The following is a 21622-nucleotide window of genomic DNA, read 5'->3' as shown; positions in this document are numbered from 1 at the left end:
TAACACGACCATTCAGAGATTCCAATGCTGCTAGAAGAGAAGATTCAGAGACTCCCTTTAACTTCATGGTGGCATCCATTCTACTCGGGAAAATTTCTCTCTCTTCATGGTAGGATAATATCTTCAGTCATCTTGAGTAGGATCTTTTGAATTTAGAGAATTGTTTGATGCAAGGAACAGAGCTGTCACTTCATGATCCTCTATTATAAATATGAATGCCAATTATGAAGGAAACAGAAGTTTGGGGGGAAGATATAAGAATAGGAATTTTTGCCATCAGGAGTCTATTATATAGACAGAAGTATGCATTGGGGGAGGTTGGGAAATGGGGGAGAAATTGGTCAATCATTTCAGATTAATGTCTAAAATTAAAAAGTAAAAGATAATATTAAATGCTGTTAGAATTTTACAAATACAGAAAAAATAAGCTAAAGAATTAAAGTTAGCTCTGGGGAAAGAAAAATGGAAGACTCTTGTAATAAGAGTTTAGAATAGATTAACCCTTTAAAACTCTGCATGTGTAAATAAAACCCAAATACATACACAACAAGAGTATCATCAACATAGTTAACCATGAAGAATGCAAGATATAAGGGTAGCTTCCTATTATGTGGAAGACCATGACACCCTCTCTGGGCTAGCTGGAGAAATCTGGAAAGGGATGGGGGAAGAACAAATAAGTTGAGATGCCAGTTTGGTGCTGATTCTTTTGCTTACTTCAGACATAAGTCTGAAACCCATAGGGGCAGGTAGGGACCATTAAATGGCTTGAGAATCTTAGCACTAAAAGAGGATATGTCCCATTTTTCACTGTGAGTGCCTCTCTTTAACCTTGGTGGCCACAGAAGAATAGAAATGATGTGTGAGGCAGAAAGCAAGATCTTGAGATATTCCCCACCTTCTCAACTGTCATGATCTCCTGTAGCAGGAGGAGACCAACAGTGTTCTGAGACCCCTGCTATGGGGCTCACGCTTTACTTTAAAGGGGTACACATTGGCTTTTCGCTGACCAAATTTTATTCTACAAGGCTAGAAGTCCTTGGGACCAAAGAGACTTGCCCACCCAGAGCTCACTCCACTCCTACATTCTGGGCTGTACTCTAGATCCTTGAGGTGCTAGAAATTCTACCAAGATAATCGTCAGGCTTTGTACATCTCTCCCTGGCTCTCGTCTCTGGAGGGCAAGTCGCACTACCCGTGTGTACATCCCTAGGGCTGAGTGGTGGCCAAGACATGGTTATTTGTGAGCTTGTGGGGGTGGGGTAGGCATTGGGTGTAGATGAGAGCTTAAATATGTGGGCTGGGATTTCCACACAGGTGTGTTCAAAGTCAAGAGGAAAGGAGCCACTGGTGGGAGGAGAATGGAAAGTGCCCCAGAAACTGGGTCTTGCTTTCCCTTTCAACACATTTCAGTGTAGAACTGTGAGAAATCTAATGCTTCTACATTCAAATGACCTAAGTCATTATAAAAGTATATTTGTCCAGGTCAAAGTATAGAATATATTATATTTAATAAATTTTTTGCTTGGTAATGTTAAGAATTTTGATATGTGGACCTCCATTTATACTTCTGCCCTGAGCCCTGTGTTATGTGGCAGGCCTGGAGGAAGAGTTTTGGAAGCTGTTACAAAAGTTAGTGGGGGTGCTAAAATGCTGAGGGGGCCAGGGGACTGCAAGATGTTGGGATGGAGATAAGGACAGCACAGTGTTCAGTCCTTGTGAGTAAAGGTGAAGGCAGGGACAAATTTGTAAGGGTGAAAATGAAGAAAAAAGTGATAGCAGCAGCAGCCAGTGTAGCAAGAGCAGAGGCTGACAACCAATAACCATAGGCCATGCAGCAAGAGACATTTCAGTCATCTAATGGGAATTTGGAGGATCAAATGAAGATTGGCGCCTTCCTTACACATACACCCCACACAGATGACACTATGACATTAGATGAGCTCCTCTTGCGCCCTGCAGGATGGCAAAAGGACAAAGAAATCTTTTGAGAGATTAGAACAACCATGCTAAGGAGATTAAACCATGAATTGAATAAATTTAAATCCTGAATAGGCATAAATTTTTACCTCAAAGAGAATAATTTAAACAGGATGTGACCAGATAGACTACCTTAAAGGTACATACTTTATTATTATTATTATTATTACTATTCTTTTGCTAGTGATCAAAGAGTGATTCAGAGGTACACTGAGGTCAGCTTTAGAAAAGTAACACCGGGGGGCGCCTGGGTGGCGCAGTCGGTTAAGCGTCCGACTTCAGCCAGGTCACGATCTCGCGGTCCGTGAGTTCGAGCCCCGCGTCAGGCTCTGGGCTGATGGCTCGGAGCCTGGAGCCTGTTTCCGATTCTGTGTCTCCCTCTCTCTCTGCCCCTCCTCCGTTCATGCTCTGTCTCTCTCTGTCCCAAAAATAAAAAAAAAAAAAAAAAGAAAAGTAACACCGGTGCATTTCCACACATCTGATTAATTAATGTAAATGGACTGGTAATGCTTTGAAATAAATGCTCATGGATACCTTCTGGAGAAACTGGGGAAAAGTGGTCCTTGCCAGCGTATGGCAGGAGAGCAGTACCATGATTATATGTCTTGGTAGCAGATAGCTCATTATAGCCCAGCTGTATGTAAAGTCTAACTTCCAAGGATTCAGAAACTCTACCTGATGGGCACAGGGACATTTTGAGCCTCACAAAGCTCGGAATACTCTGCCTTAGAGAGTAAGGTTGAAAGTGAAGTATGACTCCTAAGGGTATTTTGCTAGTGACCATTAACTATAAGGTCCTGGACAACACTTGCTGCTCCCAGACTCACTGAGAGCCAAGGGATATGATCCAAAGTCTTTGGGCAGAGAGAAAATGCCTTCAAGGGAAGGTCTATTACATTATTTGAACTGGATCCGATCAACAGGGAATGATTCTGGGCACCAGAATCATGGTGCCAGGTACCAGGGCATTAGAAACATCTGAAATTGTTGCCAAAATGGGAACTATCCATCCTATAGATATATTTTTTTGACTTGATGTAGATCATAGGGAAAGGGAAAGTAGCATACAATTATGATTACTTGATTTTTTTTCCATCTTGGAATAGCTGAGGATGTCAAGAAAAGGTGTGTGATTTGCTCTTACAGTATTTCATTGAAGACCTGAATATTCAAATAACTTTAGAATCTGTACACAGTTATAAGCCCTAGGCACTGGGAAAAAACACAGCAATAAAAGAAACATAGTTCCCTCACACAGGGTTTACTAGGAATGGGAATGGCCTCTAATAAGTTCTTAATAAGATTTGTTTAAATCATTGTATTTATTATATTTTTGTTATACATATACTATTACATATTTTGTATATTAAATGTACATATTTGGAAAATGAATAAACTCAGGATTATTTTATCAGGGATTTGACAACTTCCATAACTGCTCAGATATTATGCAGATAATACCTTTCTTCTGAGTGTGTTTCTCACCTCTATTTATTTTGTTCAGGGAACTCTATTGCAGGAAGGATTTTAGTTGGCCAGGATATAAGAACCCAAGAGATCAATTCCTAACAATCCCAACATCATATGAGGACCTTTTCCTGAAAATGATGGAGACACTCCAATCATGTCATTTTCGTTTAGGGTGGAAAGCATGGCAATATGAAAGGCACAAACATCAGGCCTGGGGGAGAATTGAGAAAGCATGAAGTAGGTTTTATGGAACATGGCATCAGTTGCTGGTACGATCCCAGTGAATGATTTTCTGTATCAGCCCTCAGCAAACTGATTTTTAGGGCATTGGAGATGGATTGTTGACTTGAGCTAGTGTTGGGGTTTCACTAGGTAGGTGCATCACATCAGACGTTCTAGAAGTTAGGGGCGCCTGGGTGGTTCAGTCGGTTAAGCGTCCCACCTTGGCTCAGGTCATGATCTCACAGTTCATGAGTTCGAGCCCCACATTGGCTCTGTGCTGACAGCTCAGGGCCTGGAGCGTGCTTCGGTTCTGGGTCTCCTTCTCTCTCTAACCCTCCCCCAATCACACTCTGTCTCTGTCTCTCAAAAATAAATAAACATTGAAAAAAAATTAAAAAAAAAAAAAAAAAAAAAAAGAAGTTCTGGCAGCTAATGGGCCTGGCTTAACCCAGAAGTGCTGACTGATTGAAAGACAATGGAATGGTCAAGGTGATATAAACCAGCTCAGTTGGCAGAATGGGAGTAAACGTTGGAGGCAGCAGCAATGTCAAGAGGTTTTGGTCCATGAATAGGAGGCACATTTCAGACATGGAGTATTTGGGGATGGTTTCAAGGGCCACTATGTGGCTATATGTGAAAGGTATTTCAAGTACAGGGGAAATGGAAGATTTGGAGTTAAAGATGAAACTGTGAGGAAAATGTTTTGGAAATATCACCTAAATGGCTATTTAACTTAACTAGGGTAATAGCAAAAGTTAAGAAGTTCACAAGTTAAAAGGAAATATGTGCTCCAGGTGCCCAAACTGGATGTCAGTAAAAGGCACTAACAAGGAGAATAGCTAGTTGACCTCAGCCCCAAAGGGCAGACTTTGACATGTAGGGGAATAATGGTTTAGTGTAAAAGTTTCAACGGGGGAAGGAGGAGATAACCACCATTCCTTTTCATTATAAAGGTCTGCATGGGAAATATTAGTTTTGGGGACTATTAGGTTTTAGTTAAGCCAAGAAGGTACAAGAAGGTATAGTGGAGGGGTTTTGGTGTCACAGAATGGGGAAATTGGAGGCCATGATGGTAAAGGCAAGAGAGAAGTGCACAGGCAGAAGGGAAGTTAGGGACGGAGAGTAGGGGAGAGGGTAGATGGTCAAAGGGACTTGAATGTCGGGCAGGGACTGAGAATAAACAAGGGTGTGAGGTCTGGTAGGATTAGCTGCTCTCCAGGTTCCAAATAGAGCAGAGGTACACAGTGGTTTCCTACCCTCCTTGGCTCAGACCCCTGGGGGTGTTGCCAGAGCCTTCATGATTAGCAAATTGTGATTTTTTTTTCAGCCTTCCAAATGGAATCTTAGCGGGAAGTTCCTGTGGTGCCTTTGAAAAGATCCTAGCTCAGGCATATGCAGATAAGGAAGACTGTCCTTGACTCTACATGTCCTTCCCCTACATGTCCTCAATGTTCCTAAGGGATGGGATGGTTTTGAACTCTCTCAAAAGCTACCTGTAGCTTGACTCAGTAGCCCTTTTGAAGAAATTCTAGCTAGGGATAAAGGGGGATAGCTTGTTTCCAAGTCCACCTTTTTTTTTTTGTTTTTAATGTTTATTTTTGAGAGAGAGAGAGAGAGAGAGAGAGAGAGAGAGAGAGACGTGAGTAGGGGAAGGGCAGAAGAGAAAGGGAGACAGAGAATCTGAAGCAGGCTCCAAGCTCTGAGCTGTCAGCACAGAGCCCGATGTAGGGCTTGAACTGATGAACCATGAGATCATGACTTGAGCTCAAGTTGGACACTTAACTGACTGAGCCACCCAGGCGCCCCCAGTCCACTTTTTAAATGTAACTGTTCAAGAGACCAAGGCCCTTCTAAGGATCATCTTAACCACCACTGTTCACCTTTCTCATCTTTGAAGTTTGAGCTAAAATGTGAGTTCCTTGGTTGAACTACTACCAACTGAATCACTTTAATTAAATTCAAAGGATATAGCTGCAGAAAAAAACAAAACAAAACAAAACAGAATTGTAAGAAATACTAACACAGACTAACTACTTTGCCTTAAGCTCAGGTCCACACTTTGTCAGTTTTCTTCCACCCAAGGTTTTTTCTAATAAGCCTGTGGAGGGAGATTGGAACTTTAGGATTCAGGATTTTGGTTGGTTGGTGAGGAGAAAATGAGGGAGAGGGAAGGAGAGGAGGAAGAAGAGAGAAAGAGTGAAACTATGTCATTGGTGTGGAGCTAAGGCCTGAAAAAGGTTCTTTCAGCCCTTTCACCATCCTGGAAGCCAAGAGTATTCTGGATGGAAAAAAACCAAAAAACAACAACAACAAAAAAAACACCCACCAAAAAACTCCACAACTCCTTTGTTATGCAGGATAACTCAATTTGAAATAAATATACATGGATTTAAAATAATACATTAATTTAAATTCTCTAGGTGGAACTACTTTGATGGAAATTTCCCTAAAAAAGCAACAAATCATTTGCCTCTGCATCTAATCAGCCAATCAGACACCCCCATGCTGATTACTTAATAAGCTAGAATTTTAATGCAAAAATTTATGATTATCAACAATTCTTCTGGCCCCTGGCTCCCCCCAACCCACTTTGTGCTTATAATTCTTAACAAATTAATCTTTTCTTCAATCATATAACAGACTGTGTTAATCAAAACGAAATTCCTGGCCAAATATCTCAGAGCAGCTAGTAAAGCATGCAGTCAAGCAGTAAAGCATGCACCAAGTTGATGCCTAACCAAGTGGTTCTCTTTTCACTATCAAGAAGAAAATAATACAGGTACTTGTATGAAAAGGAAATAAAAGTCCAGAGCCTGCTGGTCTCATGGCAAAGACTAAAGGAAGAAAGAAAGCCCATAGAGTGGATTTGTACTATCCCTGTGATCTATTTCACTGAAGTTTCAAGGGAGACCCATCACCGTGGGAACACTGGTCCAATTTTGGGTGGGAAAGTGAGACAAGGTAGATGGTCCTGGGCTGGACCTTGTGAGTTGTCATTGCTCAGTCTGCCTTAATAGAGTTGTGGTAGTTTAGGTTTTTTTCAGAGCTCTTCTCTCTGAATTTTATCTCCTGGGTGGAATTCAAGTGTGGAATAAAACTGAGGAAGTGTGGATCTTAGCAGAAGTCAAAATAGTCTGTGGAGCCTAAGTTACATGTGTATGAGAGTATTTATGGAAGGGGTCTATGTTTGCTAAACAATTATAATCTGTTTTCTATGGAAAGAGTATGTTGACTACATAATTAGTTATTTACAAAATAGCATAGAAAGTTTCATGAAGTGAATGAATCCTGTCTGTGTCTCATTTTAAAAGTAATAAGCATGACTTTTTATAATCCATGTATATTAGTTAGAATGATTCTACCTTGCAGAAAAATAGCAACTATTTCATGGAATTGATGTGAGAGATCATCAAGCTGATGATGTGAAATCGTGTGTAGTTCCCAGAAGTATACAGCAAACATAAGTTATTATCATTATCGCTCTAACCCCCTTCTTACAAAAGAGGAGCTTGAATTTCAGAGCATTTTAGTGACTTGCAAAAGATACAAATTAAATCACTGGATTGAGAGTGCTGCCAGATCGTATTGAAATCACCTGAACTGTTGGCCCACTCCTAAATCTATTTCCAAACTCATAGATACAAAGCCACAATTGAAACAGACTCACTTGTGGGTGGTCGCAAGACATGCTGAACAGAATGTTGTAGGATCACATTTTACACTAAATGCTACTACAGCAGGAACAAAGTTTGAGACTTAATCTGCTCATCCTCATAATTCAGACCTTTTGCTGATGTCTGGAAACTTTGCAAGAAGGATCCTTCAAGGGTCTGTTTGCATGAGCAACCAGAGACCAACAAGTAGAGAAATTTATTGTGAGAAAACAGAGATTCAAGATGCACAAAACTGATTCCATAATTGGCTGTTGTCAGAAGGCAAAGCGGGGACAGGTCTGACCTCCCCACCCCAGCAATTCTGGGTCTAAGAGAAGAGAAGAGAAGAGAAGAGAAGAGAAGAGAAGAGAAGAAAGCAGCAATAAAATCCCAGGATCAGAAATGTCTCTATGAGTTTTTTAAAGTAAAGGCTAGCCATGGACACTCAGTAATAGAATACAGCAGTTCCCCCTTATCCACAGGGAATATATTCCAAGACCCCCGGTGGATGCCTGAAACTGAGGATCATACTGAACCATATACATATATACTTACATGCTAAAGTTTAATTTGCAAATTAGATACAGTAAGGGATTAACGATAACAATAAAATAGAACAAATATAGCAATATACTGTAACAAAAAGTTACATGAATGTGGTCTCTCTCAAAATATCTTATTGTATTGTATTTGCCCTTCTTGTGATGACATGAGATGATAAAATGCCACTGTTGTGAGATGAAGTAAGGTGAATGACATAGGCATTGGACTTAGTGTTAAGCTACCATTGACCTTCTGGTTATCTGCTTCCAACATGGTTGACCATGGGAAACCAAAACTGTCCAAAGTAAAACCATAGATAAGGGGGTATGGCTGTAGTCTTTATAATGTATAACCTGAGGAGAGTGGAGGATGTTTTTCACATTGGAAGAGGTAGCTGTAGAACAGGTTGGCATTCAGAAAAACAGAAGGGAGGCCTAAATACATAACAGGAGCATCAGGAGAAGTTCTGAAAACCCTGAACAGAAAGCCACAAGTGTTTTCACTGTCAGGATAGCAAAGTAGGAGCTTGGGTCCCCTTGAGTCCACATTCCAAGATGGGGAGGGAAATAGTGGATGCCTCATGGTAGGCAGGAGAGCTACATTCAGGAGCACACATAAAATGAGAGCTTCCTTAACAAATTAGAGGAGTTTAAAAGGGATTGGAGTTTCTATAGTCCCGTAGATGAGAGATGCACTAAATTCTATTTAAACATTCTTATGGTTTTTCCAAAGGTTGTGGGCATGCAAATTAATTTTCTATGTTAACTTATTGAGTAGAACTATGCTAGGCACTGTGGAGAGGTCAGGAAATAAAAGAATTACAAATTTTTTTCTCAAGGGGTTACAGTCCTTTGGTGGAATATATATTCCATGAAGGCAGGTACTTTATCCATTTTGTTGATTTTTGTGTTTTAGGACTAAAAAGGAGTACCTAGGATGGAAGAGGAAATTATCAAACAATTTGTTAAAATAAATTTTAAATGACATCAGTTAGTTTTGTAAGAACTGTAAAGAGTGATATCTATTATACTGCTAGATATGTATCAAAGGGAAATGACAACATATGTCCACACAAAATCTTGTATACAAATGTTCATAGTAGCCCAAAAATAAGAATGACCCAAATGTCCATCAGTTGATGAATAGATAAATAAAATGTAATATGTCTATAGAACGGAATATTCTTCAGCCATTAAAAGGAATGAAGTACTGATTTATGCTGCCACATGTATGAACCTTTTTTTTTTTAACGTTCATTTATTTTTTGAGAGAGAGACCAGCACAAGCTGAGGACGTGTAGAGACACACACACACACACACACACACACACACACACACACAGAATCTGAAGCAGTCTTGAGGCTACGAGCTGTCAGCACAGAGCCCGACATGGGGCTTGAACCCACAAACTGGGAGATCGTGACCTGAGCCCTAGTCAGATGCTTAACTGACTGAGGCACCCAGGCACCCCCATGGATGAACCTTGAAAATATTATACTAAGTGAAAGAAGCCAGTCACAAGACTACATATTGTATGATTCCATTTATATGAAATGTCCTGAATGTGCAAATCCATAGAGAAAGAATGTAGATTAGTGATTGCCAGGGGTTCAGAGAAGAGGGATGGGAATGGGGACTGACCATTAATGGATACGGATTTTCTTTTGGGGTGATGAAATGTTCCCAAAGTCTATTGTGGTCATAGTTGCACAACTCTGTGAATATACTAAAAAATCATTGAATTGTAGATTGATTTTGAGTGAATTTTGATTCATTTTGAATGAATGAATTGTATGGTACATGAATTATGAATTATATATAAATAAATTATGAGAGAGAGAGAGAGAGAGAAAGGGTAATATCTGTAGGTTACCGTGGGGACATATGAATGTACCACCATAGACCAACGCAAAAGTAAATTATTTGTAGCTTAAATTTTAAGTTAGAGAATGTTTGAAATGATGCTCTTACAGAGATTTGCTGCAGATGCAAAACGAGAGGAAAATCTCATTCAAAAGTGATGATTTCTCAAATCTCCCTTCTTCACATCTGGTGTCATATGGCCTCTGTCTGCAGATTCAGTCCTGCCCCGGGATCTAAAAATCATTTTGATCTTGATTAGAGGACATTTGGTGAACTCGAGTTCAATATTCCAAGGACTTAGCATGATTTCTACCTTTCTGCTGGTTTGGTTCTGATCTGGCATTTGCATGTAAGCCTTATTCTTGAGTCTAAATCCCCAGGTCGCCCTCGCATTTCTGGGCTCATGCCTTTTTCTCTTAAGCCTAATCCCTTAGCCTAATACTGAGTATATTAGGACCAAGGTCTTGCCTGGCTTTTCAGGGATTTTCCAGGCATAAATATTTGGTCCTTGACTATGATTGAGTCTTGGACATACTTTCCAGACACCAACCCCTACTCAGGACTTCTTCCTGCGATGCCTTGTCATAATATTGGGCTTTGTGATGTCATATGCCTATCCAGATGCCCTCCACCCGTCTGTGTCTTTCAAGACACAGCATTCCAGGGGTCTGGCTGGACTGACTTCCACCACTGTTGAACCTGCCTTCTTCTTCTCTGCTTCTTCAGTTCCACACCACAGGTTCCAGATCATCCCAGTGATGCCAATCCTGGTACGACTAACTTTTTTTTATGGTAGGTGTGTCATGAGAATAATTTTGATTTTGACAAAAATTTACACTTTTTGGAGGCGCCTGGGTGGCTCAGTCGGTTGAGTGTCCGACTGCGGCTCAGGTCATGATCTCACAGCTTGTCAGTTCGAGCCCCGCGTCAGGCTCTGTGCTGACAGCTCAGAGCCTGGAGCCTGCTTCTGATTCTGTGTCTCCCTCTCTCTCTGCCCCTCCCTGACTCATGCTCTCTCTCTGTCTCAGAAATAAATAAGCATTAAAAAAAAAATTACACTTTTCATCCAATTTATCTTTTTTTAAAGATTCAACAGATACGCATTTATTTATTCACCACTGAGGGCTTTACTGTGAGAGGTATTGTCATAGGTGCTGGATATACAAAGCTGAAAAAAGTAAAGCTCCTACTTGAAATAATGAGGATGATGATAATAACAACTAGTATGGTTGAACATTTACTAAGTGTAGTTACCAGACGAAGTGGCAGAACTTCACTATCTCCTATATGTTTCACAACAACCCTTTAGTATATGTTCTCATATTATTTGCATTTTGAAGATGAGAAAGCTGAGACCTAGGGAGTTACATGCCCAGGATTCAACTCTTAGACTATCTAATTCTTAATGCTAAGGTCTTAGTCAACACGAGAACCTAGATTCTAATGAGAATATAAAATACTGTGTTCAGCTATCACAAAGCAATCTTATATTAAGATAACATTTGATCCTGAAATGTCTATAGAAAAAAAACTATGAACAGACTTCCTACTCTCATGCCTAAGGTGATCTATCCAGGGTTAAGAACTAAGGTTTCACAAGATAAGGACTGATACCAGAGGTCAAGTTCAATAATGTTATCAAATCAGAAGGAGCAGGTGAGTTCCAGATGTTCAAACAACACCCGGGTACATAGCCCAGGTTAAAAAATATGAGAAATCCAAAGGCTAAATTACAGGCCAGTTTGAACCATAGTATTTCTGTATCTAGACGGGGGCTCTGAAAAGCAGACATTGGGAAACCCAAGTGTGCCAGGAGTTCTGCAATTTGCAGAAACTTTCAGAATTCTTTCCCAGACATAGTGTGATCACAGTGAGACAAGCCGAGGGTAAAGACAAGCAGGCCACCTGATTGGAAAGGGGAAGTGAAGAGAGCAAGTATTTCTAACAAATCGTGTATCTGCTACAATTTAATAATACAGACCCACATTATTAGAGAGACTAACCTGTATCTGAAACCAGCAAATTGGATTCCACTAAGTGATTCTTTTTAGCCAAAAAAGGAAGAAAAGTAAACATCGAAAGAACTAGAAACACCATTAAAGTGAGTTAAAGCAACATTAGCAGTATCATAGAATATTCAACAACAGAAATAATAAATAGAATTGAGATTCATGCCGAGCAGTGTTTCACCACTTTTAGTACATTGTATTTTCCAAAGATGTCCACCACAATATCTTTCATCCCCTAAGTTCTTCTAGAGCCTTGCTACTCCTTCAACAAGAGGTGGAGTCTAAATCCCCTCCTTTGAAACTAAGTCAGCTTGTTGCTTCCCTGTAACCCATAGATTGTGGCGGAAGGAATGTTAACGTGATTTGTTAGGTCACAGAAGGCAATGTGGCTTTTATCTCGTTGGCAGGAACACTCATGTTTTACAGCCCTGAGATGCCATATAAGAATACAACTGTCCGGAGACTGCCACGCTGGCAAGCTACATGTGGACATTCTGGTCAAAACACTGCAGCTGACAACAGTCCAGACAACAGTCTGCTTCCAGTGTCAGCCGTATGGATGCGCTGTCTTGGCCACCGAGTCCAGTGGAGCCTTTGGATGATGACAGTAATAACTAACTACTGACCGCAATTTCATGAGAAGCCCCAAGCAAGGACTGCCCGGTGAAGAGTTTACAAATCACCGACTCATAAAATTGTGAGCAAAAAACACCAGTCATTCCAAACTGCCCAATTTCGGGGTTAACTGGTATGCAGCAATAGTAACCTGAACAACACAGAGGTGAACTCACTGGGTTTCCAACACCCATGTTCCTCTTTTCCCATTGCAATCGTAAGAATGACTGCTGAAACATGGCAGGAAGGACACCAGTGTGGGCGGGAAGACAGTGAGTCCCACAGGAAGTTGGTTTAGGGCCACCAGTAAAATAATCTGTCCGTAAGAGTCCGTTCACTATTCACGGCATAATTAAGCAGTGTGAGATCTCAAAATAGTGGACTAAATTTTTTGTGAAGCTCAAGTTTTCATCTAAACACGCGTTCACTTCCTGACTTCAATTTCAGGAGGTAAGAAAAGCTCCAAATGGTAGCATGGAATTTGCCATACTGATATGACCAGTGAGTCAGATGGGATATATGTTTTTGTGCGTTTATTCTCAACTTCATAGTAGCGTGTTAGCGGAAACTACAGGAATGGATGGTAGAAAGAAACACTCCATTTCTTCTGCTTTGGTTATAAGTCTGCTAATTACAAAAAGATATATTTGGAATAATTGTTTTTAAACTATAAGTGGTAATCAGCAAGCTATGAATCAGGATTCTTAATTCTATTGCTTCCTTTTCACTTATTCTCATGAGTAGAAGTTTGCAAATAATGCACATTCTCCCTGCCTCAACTTCTCTTCCAACTAAAGACTCCCACAAAACATGCCATCTACACAATTCTCAGGAGGAAAGAAAAGAGCTATTTCAGGCATAACCTCCTAACCTATTCAGCACACCCTCAGCCAGCAACCTCATTCTCCTTTTGGCATTCAGAGGGCTCTGGTATATCCCTTGCCCTCAAAAATGCTCTCAGCATAATGAAAGTTGAGACGAAAATTAATCATTTAGTGAGGCTTCTCCTGCATCTGTTTAAAAACCTGCCAGGGGTGGGGGAAATCTGTAGAACCTTGGAAGTCTGTATGGGGATTCACATTGACTGTACGGTTCTGGGAAACTTGAGAAAATTAATGAGAACTGGTTACTAGGGAGAAATGAGGTAATGTTCCTCAGCACTTGAGATCAAGAACCCCAGCTTGGAATAGGTATCTTGCCTCTAATTTCCTATAGCTCCCTACCCCTGCCATGGTCTTCCTACTTACCATCTCATATTTGTATTTTCTAGCTGGGCCCTTTCCCTTACTAGATTATAAGCTTCTTACATGTCCTGGTATCCTTAGTGCCCCGGATGAGATCAGGATATAATATGAACTCAATAGACTTTTCATAAATTGACACAGTTTTAATTTTAAAAAAGAAAAAAAAAAAAGAGATCATGAATTTAATGATGCTTGGGAAGTATACACCTGGGGGTCCATAAGGAGGCCCAGGTATCCTTACACCAAAGTTTGGCATCTCAGTCCTTTCGAATGCAATCAGTTTGGAAAGGTCTTCAAATCTCCTCACAAATAAAAGTAATAGTAACAATAAGAAGAACAATAGCAGCAGCAACAATGGTACCAGATATTTTTATAGTACTTTTGTGTTTATCATAGTGATTTTTCTGACCATCTTTTTAGAAACTATTTGGCAAAACTGATCATTGTCACTGTATTGTCAGTTTCTTAATATGAAATTCAAGGAAGTAAATTATTTGTCTAGTTACACAGAAGTAAGGTGACAGCAGCAGGACAAAATTCTAGAGTCCAGGATTCCTGTCCCAGCCCAGTGCTCTTTCCGCTGCAGCCCACTGTAAAATTCTGGAAATAGTGGAAATCATGGTTTACACTAAAAAAAAAAAAATCATTTTGGATCCTGATCAAAATTTGATGTTGTGGGTTTCTGCGATCCACCTTAGCTGAGAGGTAGTCATTTTTCATTTCGGGTCAGCACTTCAGTAGCTGAAAGCAGTCTGTGCATTCATTTGAAATGAAGGATGGGAAGCTCCCTGAAAAGGTTTGAAGTCTTAATTCAATTGATATTGGCACAATAAACTCTGGGATGCATTCAAATCCATTACTAAGACTTCTCATGCCAGCAGATTTGCCAAACTAGATGTGGAACTGCATCAAGTTCCTTCTGCTGTGTGTTTTAAGGTGAAATGATACAGATCTTCTTTCTTCATTTGGGAACTGAAGGGTGTTTCACTTGATGATGGTCTCCCTGTCTAAGTGACACCATAAGGAAAAGCAAAAATGAAATATCTCACTCTTGCTTATCCCTGTAGTGCACACAGAAAGGCTTCCTGATTTTCCATGCTGGATTGGGACGTTCCTGTGGGTCTGGTAGTGGTCAATGGGGACTGGAGGACTCCATCGTTCCATATTCTCATGGTCTTTGATCAGAAGTTATAAACATCAGGAAACATGGAATTTTTATTGCTATATTCTAAAGCCAATTTTTTGAAATTGTGAGGACCTTTTAGATTAAATATTTTGGTCGTATCCAAATGTTTTGCTACACTTATGAAAATATAACCTAATTCTTACTCCTCATTACTTTTCCTCATAGCTTTCTACAAGACCTAATATCCCAAAGGAGGACTGAGTATACTGTTTAAAATCTTATATTTAGACATTCCAGAAAAAATATAAATATAGAATAACTTTTTATCAGGATAATTATAGCTTCAAGCCATATAGAATGTTGATTCAACTTGCTCCAACAATAAAGATACTAATTACCTCTTATAGCAAGAAGTCCAGAGATTGGGTAGCCCTAAGACATGGTATAGTCAGGGCCCAGCTTTGAACTCTTCAGTGCCTTTGATTCTTTTATACCCAGTTCTTGGAAAGGCGCAAGATGGTTAAAGCAGGTCTGGATGACGTATCCAGATAGAAAAGTGGCCAGTTCTGGGGTGCCTGGGTAGCTCAGTCAGTTGAGCGTCCGACTTCAGCTTGAGTCATGATCTCACGGTTCATGAGCTCGAGCCCTGCATCGGACTCTGTGCTGTTAGCTCAGGGCCTGGAGCCTGCTTCAGATTCTGTGTCTCCCTCTCTCTCTGCTCCTCCCCTGATCACACTCTGTCTCTCTCTCTCAAAAATAAATCAAGATTAAAAAAAAAATTTAAAAAAAGAAAAGACAAGTGGCCAGTGCAGAAAAATGGGGCCACCTTTTCCATGTACAGTTCTCAGGAGGAAAAAAAAATTCCCAGTAGATGTCTAGCTCATTAGCTTAAACCAGTCATTGACAAAATCAATGGGACCATCATGTCTGTCTTAGACCCGTTAGGACCTCCCCCTGAGACGGGGATTGGATTCAACTCCCTTCAAGTACACACCTGCAAAGAAAGGTAGATATGAGAAGAAAGGAAGAAATTGGTGTGGTTGGAATTGGAGAAATGAACCAATGTTGGACAGGTGATCAGCAATGTTTAGGACAAAGTTTCTTCAGAATATTTGATATTATAAATTCCAGTTTTGTCACTTTCTTTGTTACTCTTATTATTAAGTGCCTAGTATTAACTGTACTAAGACTTAAGCATGTTAAGGTTTTAAAAGATATAATAAGAACTCAATAGGCTTTTGATAAATTAATAGTTTTAATTTTAAAAAGAAAAAAAAGAGGTCATAAATTCAATGGTGCTTGGGAAATACATACTCTCTGCTAGAGAAGAAAACAGTCCTTTCATACAATTAAGAAAAAATGATTAATAAATAAGTAAGGAGTAGAAACCGAGCACATCAGTCTCCCAAAGTGAAGAAAAGGCTAAGGATCTGCTGTTCCACCATTTAGTAAAGGTAAATTACAACACTTCTATACAAGATAATAAGGGAACAAGAGACTAAAATTTTACCTATTTTCATAAACACATCATTTAGTATAAATGCAGATGGATGGGGGTGGGGGGAAGTTAGCAATAAGATTCCACCAGTCCCATATGAGGTCTAATGGTATTACAAGATGAAAGAGAACAGAGTTTTTTTAAATTGAAAACAAGATACCTCATGGTCTTCAATTCTTATTCTAAGAAGATAGAAATTAAGAGTGGGTCCCCACTCCTCGGTCAATACTCTCAGCTCACAACCTGATAGAACTCCCTAGCTTGATGTTCACACAACAAATAGAACAATATATCCCCAGATCTGTGGAGGAGACAAGAAGATGATTGGGGATCTTACTTCTATAATTGTTGCCTTCAGAGGATGAGAACTACAGGTAATTTCATTAAGAGAGTCCCACTATCGGAACTTATAACACCCTAGAGTATCTTGAAGGAAGAGGAAAAGACTTCATTAGTGGCTTAATCCTGTACTCTTTGCAATTCCCATATATCAAAGTTTGAAGATGAAAACGTTGGAAAATAAGTCCCTATTCAGGCAATGATTTAATCTGGAAGAAATACATCATTTAAAACAGAAAATCCCAGTGAGGCCCAAATATGGAAACAACTACTTAGAATACAGAGCAACCTAAACGAGCGAGGCAAAAGATAAATAAAATATATTGAACTTTAAAAGCATTTCTCAAAGTCAGAAAGATAAGGATGTATTCTCTAGATGATTAGTTAGGATTTTGTATTCTTATTGTTGGTGAAGAGCAATATTTAGAGAAAAGAACCCAATCTTTCTACAGGGCAGAATAATGTTTGTATTAATGGCTCATGATGGTTACACTAAATGTGCTAGCATAAAGTGTTGAAAATAACATGATCCTTCACCATACCCATACAATGAGATACTAACTATTCACATGGAGAGAAAGATCATAAGCAAAGGATAGACCTGATTTTAAGAAGCAGAGAAGATATGTAATTATACAGTTAAACTTTGAATTTCACAGGACATTGGGGCAAGAAAGACTTTAAATGTCATCCAGTTTAACTCTCAAATCCTTAAGCAGAAAAGATAGTGAGAGATTTCATGATGGCATGTCATTGAGTTTATAGATGACTTTGCTACCCTTTTGTAATAGTTCCCGTGAAGGTCATTATGAGATCCCATGTGAAAAAAGAAGGAAGAAATAAAATAAGAAATTTCTTCCGAGAAACGCAATTGTTAAATTTTCTATGGTTTGGATTAGGAATGCTTAACACAGAGTTAGCAAAGAGGGCTGAGCACTTATAACCACATGCATGGAAATTTTAAAGCTTCTATTGGATCAAAGACTATATAGATAGTTATGTCTTTTTTTTCTTTTTTTTTTTTTAATTGCTTTAGCATCAGAATAGGAAGCTTGTGGAGTCTTGGTAAAAGCACCAATTCTATTTCCATTTTTATTCCTCTTCCAATTTTATATAAAAGGTACATTTTCATTAGAGGAATTAGGTAGCTAATTCTCTTGGAAAGATTCAGCTGTCACTGAGTAACACAATCTTTTCCTGCCTTCCTCACTCACTCTGGCAGCAACTGGGCTTAGCTAAGAGTGGTTCTCGTTTGCTGGGACGCTTCAGGCTGCAGTGACAGCTGACAGGAGAGTAGTAACAGCTAAGGTGTCAAGCCGTCCCTTCCCCAATTCCATTTGCTTTGGGGACGTGCTAACGTGAAAGTCCATAAGGGTCATTTAAGAACAAGTATTAAGTAGATAGTATAGGTCTTTGTTCCTCTACATAGTCCGCTTACAGAGGAAAATAATGTTTATTTTTTATTCAAGATCACTGTGTTTAAGTGATTTTATGGTCACTGATGCAAAATATCTTGGAAAAAATATCTCAGTTCATGTATGTGTTTGATGTTCAAGCAACCAAAATAACTAACTCAATTTATAAATGCTTTCAACCCTGTGCCTCAGGAATGGAGGATAGAATATTTTTTTCTTCAGTAAAGGATCACAAAATCCTAGTTTGATATAAGATGTAACAAAAAATAGATTAGTTTTCCAGTGTATGTAGAACTATGTTTTATATGGATGGACAGAAAAGAAAGAACTGTCCACCAGCTAATATTCCCTTTTGATCTTAGATGTGATCATGTTCATAGGAAGGGTTTGAGTAAAATTCAAAAATCAAAAACATGCGAAGCACCCCTGAAATGGGTTAAGCACTATATAGAATCAAACTGTATATAACACAGTTCCGACTGTAAAGGATTTTCCTAACTTATTAGAATGACAATTTTCTGTGTCATGTCATGAAATATTATCCTAATAGATAACAAGTATTACCTAAGTAAAATGATAATTTTGCCATTTCAGAGACACTATATGGTTTACTAGAATGGGCATTTGCCCTGGAGTCAAATGCCTTGGTCAATGTCCAAACACTGACACTTAATAGCTATGTAATTTCTCTGTACTCACTTTCCTCTGCTATAAGAATGTTGAACTAGATTATTTCCCAGTTCAAACATTTGGCAATTTATGACAACTTGAGAATATGTGCTATGTTTGTATAGTGGTTTACAATGTAACTAACAGGTAAAATTAGTCAATTATTAAAAATATTACCTAAGATTTAAGTGAATGTAGGTTAACAAAAGAAGTTCCATGTTCAAAACCTGTTTTAACAATGATTTGGAATAAAAATAACTGTCATGTGCCTTCCCACTAATGAAATTAGAGCATTTTAAATGAGTATATTTTTATCATGTTCAAATACGACAAACTGGGGCTGCCTGGGTGGCTCAGTCGGTTAAGCGTCTGACTCAGGTCTTGATCCTAGGGTTGAGGGTTCAAGCCCCACATTAGGCTCTGCATTGGGCATGAAGCCTACTTACCAAAAAAAAATATGCACACACACATACATGTATATATACATATATATGTATACAGATACATACATATACATACATATGTATGTACATATGTCATATACACATATGTATATATGTATATAAATACATACATATGTTTGTATGACATACGTATGTATGTGTGTATATATGACAAACAACTTTTATATGATGCCACTATTTACACATCTGGTGTTTGTTTTTTTGGCATATCCTGACTTCTGCCAATCACTCAAGTAGTTTTAACTGAGGCAAAGTTATCCTGTCATCCTTGATTTGGGGCAATCAGCCATCACAAAACAATTCCTGATAAGAAACATTAGAAAGAGAGGCCTGCAAACAGCTCTTGAATGACAAATAAGGATATAGTTTTTCCAAATAGGAAACAGGAGGAGGTTAATTTAAAATAAACCACTATGAGGTTTCTTACAGAGTTAGCATCACCTACTTATCAAAATAAGAGTAATCATTACATGTGAGGGCAATTGTTCATCAGAACATCTTGTTTATTTGGCTGATTGTTCTCCCCAGGTATAATGCTTTTCAACAGATCAATCAGCAGTTTTAATCGGCTTTTCAAGACTCTTTAACAGGATAATTTGGTCAAACGGCACATGTTATATAAATCGCCCACCCCTAGCTTTTCCCATTACAGACGAAGAAATGCACTCAAGAGTTTCATGCAGACCTGTTGTCGCCTTCTGGCTCTTCCGCTTTCCTGGGAAGTTGGGCAAACTACTTCAAACTTTTGAATCTCATTTCTCTTATCTACGGAACGAATGTAATAATACCTACTCACTGACTTGAGGTGATGACAAAGTGTATTAATGTGAGTAACAAACCTAGTGGTGTGACCAGAACATAAGAGGCCCCCCCAAAACGGTGGGTGCTGTTATCCTCACCTATACGAGGACTCAATACCCTAAGTGTCTTGAAGAGGCGATGATGAACCAGGTCTTGCAACTCTATGTTCTTTTTAAAGAATAAATACCTGTAAGATATAAAGAATGCATGCATTCTTTGAAAAGTGAGGGCCAAACAGTCTTTTCTCTTCATAAAAATATATTGTATTACTTAGTGTCTTAGCTCTGGCTACCATAACAAAAATGTCATAGTTTGGGTGGCTTATACATAACAGAAATTTCTTTCTTTGTCTCTTCTTTCCTTGCTTCCTTTATTTCTTTCTCACAGTTCTAGAAGCTGGAAAGTCCAAGATCAAGTTACCAGCAGATTCTGTGTGTGGTGAGGGCCTACTTCCTGGGAGTTCTCTGGCGTCTCTTTTATAATCTCATTCTTGGGCACCGTTCTTATGACTTAATCTTCTCCCACAGGCCCCACCTCCCAATAGAATCACATAAGGGATTAGGATTTCAACAAATGAATTTGGAGTGGGGCAGGGGGTGCATAAACATTCAGTCTATAGCACTAAGTAACATTATAAATGGGGAGAGTATTCTCCCGGGTGAGAGAAGAGAATCAGCTCTAACCTTCACTCATTACCTCTCTGGCAGAAAAATTCCATCTCGAGCGCTCATAGCTGAGGCATTTAGCTGAGTTATTTGTCCACCTCCCTGGAGAGAATGAAGAAAAAACCTGGGGACGGTGGTAGCAGGGATCAGCTATGGTGATATTGAAGCAAGTGGCTGTAGCACACAAGGAATAGGAGAAAACAAGTCCAAGCAACTGGAATCCTTTAAAGGCTAGCGATCATAACTCACTGTGGTCAGCATAGTCAAAGCGTGAACTCTGGAATATGACTGTTCAGGAGGCAGACAATGACAAAGAACAGGAGGCCTCCATAAGTTACCTTACATACACAGAGTTGACATGCTTCAGATAGTATGCCCAATTGTCCAGTTTTTCAGACGATGGAATCTTCCAGGAGGCAGGTCTTCAGTCCTAAGCCTGGGACAGTCCCAGGCACCTAGTTCAGGCTCACTGATAGTCAAGTACAAAGGAGTTAGTGTCTCTGGCACTTTATGATAAAGCAGACATAAAATTCACCGTTGCTGGACTATGTGTTACGTAATATAAAACTAGAATTTATTTTCAGGATACCAAGATTAGGTACTATATAAATTTTTAAAAATTCTTTTATTTTTAATATTAAAATTTTTTTTTAACATTTGTTTTTATTTTTGAGAGACAGAGGGAGACAGAGCACAAGCAAGAGAGGGGCAGAAAGAGAGGGAGACACGGAATACAAAGACAGGCTCCAGGCTCTGAGCTGTCAGCACAGAGCTAGACGTGGGGCTGGAACCCACAAGCTGTGAGATCATGACCTGAGCTGAAGTCAGACGCTTAACCAACTGAGCCACCCCTGTGCCCCTAAAAAATTCTTTTAAAAATATATTCTAGTTATAGCATGCTTTACCTGATTTTATTTTATTTTATTTAGTTTTTTTGAGTTTATTTATTTTGAGAGAGAAACAGAAGACAGAGGTTGGGGGAGGGGCAGAGAGAGGGAGGGAGAGAGAGAATCCCAAGCAGGATCCCCACTGTCAGCATGGAGCCC

The 21622-nt window shown here is 39.3% G+C and overlaps 2 long non-coding RNA genes across 3 annotated transcripts in view; one reads left to right on the top strand and one right to left on the bottom strand.

Annotated features, from left to right (window-relative positions):
* Positions 1–1520: 1520 nt before the first annotated feature.
* On the bottom strand, positions 1521–10291 carry LOC144617352 (uncharacterized). The gene is made up of 3 exons (XR_013557754.2): positions 10045–10291; positions 9840–9964; positions 1521–1956 (listed from the first exon to the last, which is right to left on the bottom strand). It is a non-coding gene; the product is annotated as an uncharacterized LOC144617352 (long non-coding RNA).
* Positions 10292–10383: 92 nt separating this feature from the next.
* Positions 10384–21622, top strand: part of LOC132683869 (uncharacterized) — a 53982-nt gene continuing 42743 nt past the window's right edge. The window contains exons 1-2 of one of the 2 annotated variants that reach the window (XR_013557753.1): positions 10384–10523; positions 12148–12437. This is a non-coding gene — a long non-coding RNA (uncharacterized LOC132683869). Of the gene's footprint in view, positions 10524–12147; positions 12573–21622 lie in introns of both variants that reach the window. The other variant, XR_009612428.2, reaches the window with a different exon arrangement.

Source organism: Panthera onca, chromosome C2 (genome assembly GCF_046562875.1).
Source record: "Panthera onca isolate mPanOnc1 chromosome C2, mPanOnc1 haplotype 2, whole genome shotgun sequence".
NCBI classification, from domain to species: Eukaryota; Metazoa; Chordata; class Mammalia; order Carnivora; family Felidae; genus Panthera; species Panthera onca.
The sequence above is the reverse complement of the archived record's forward strand: the minus strand, read 5'-3'. Positions and strand labels throughout refer to the sequence as shown.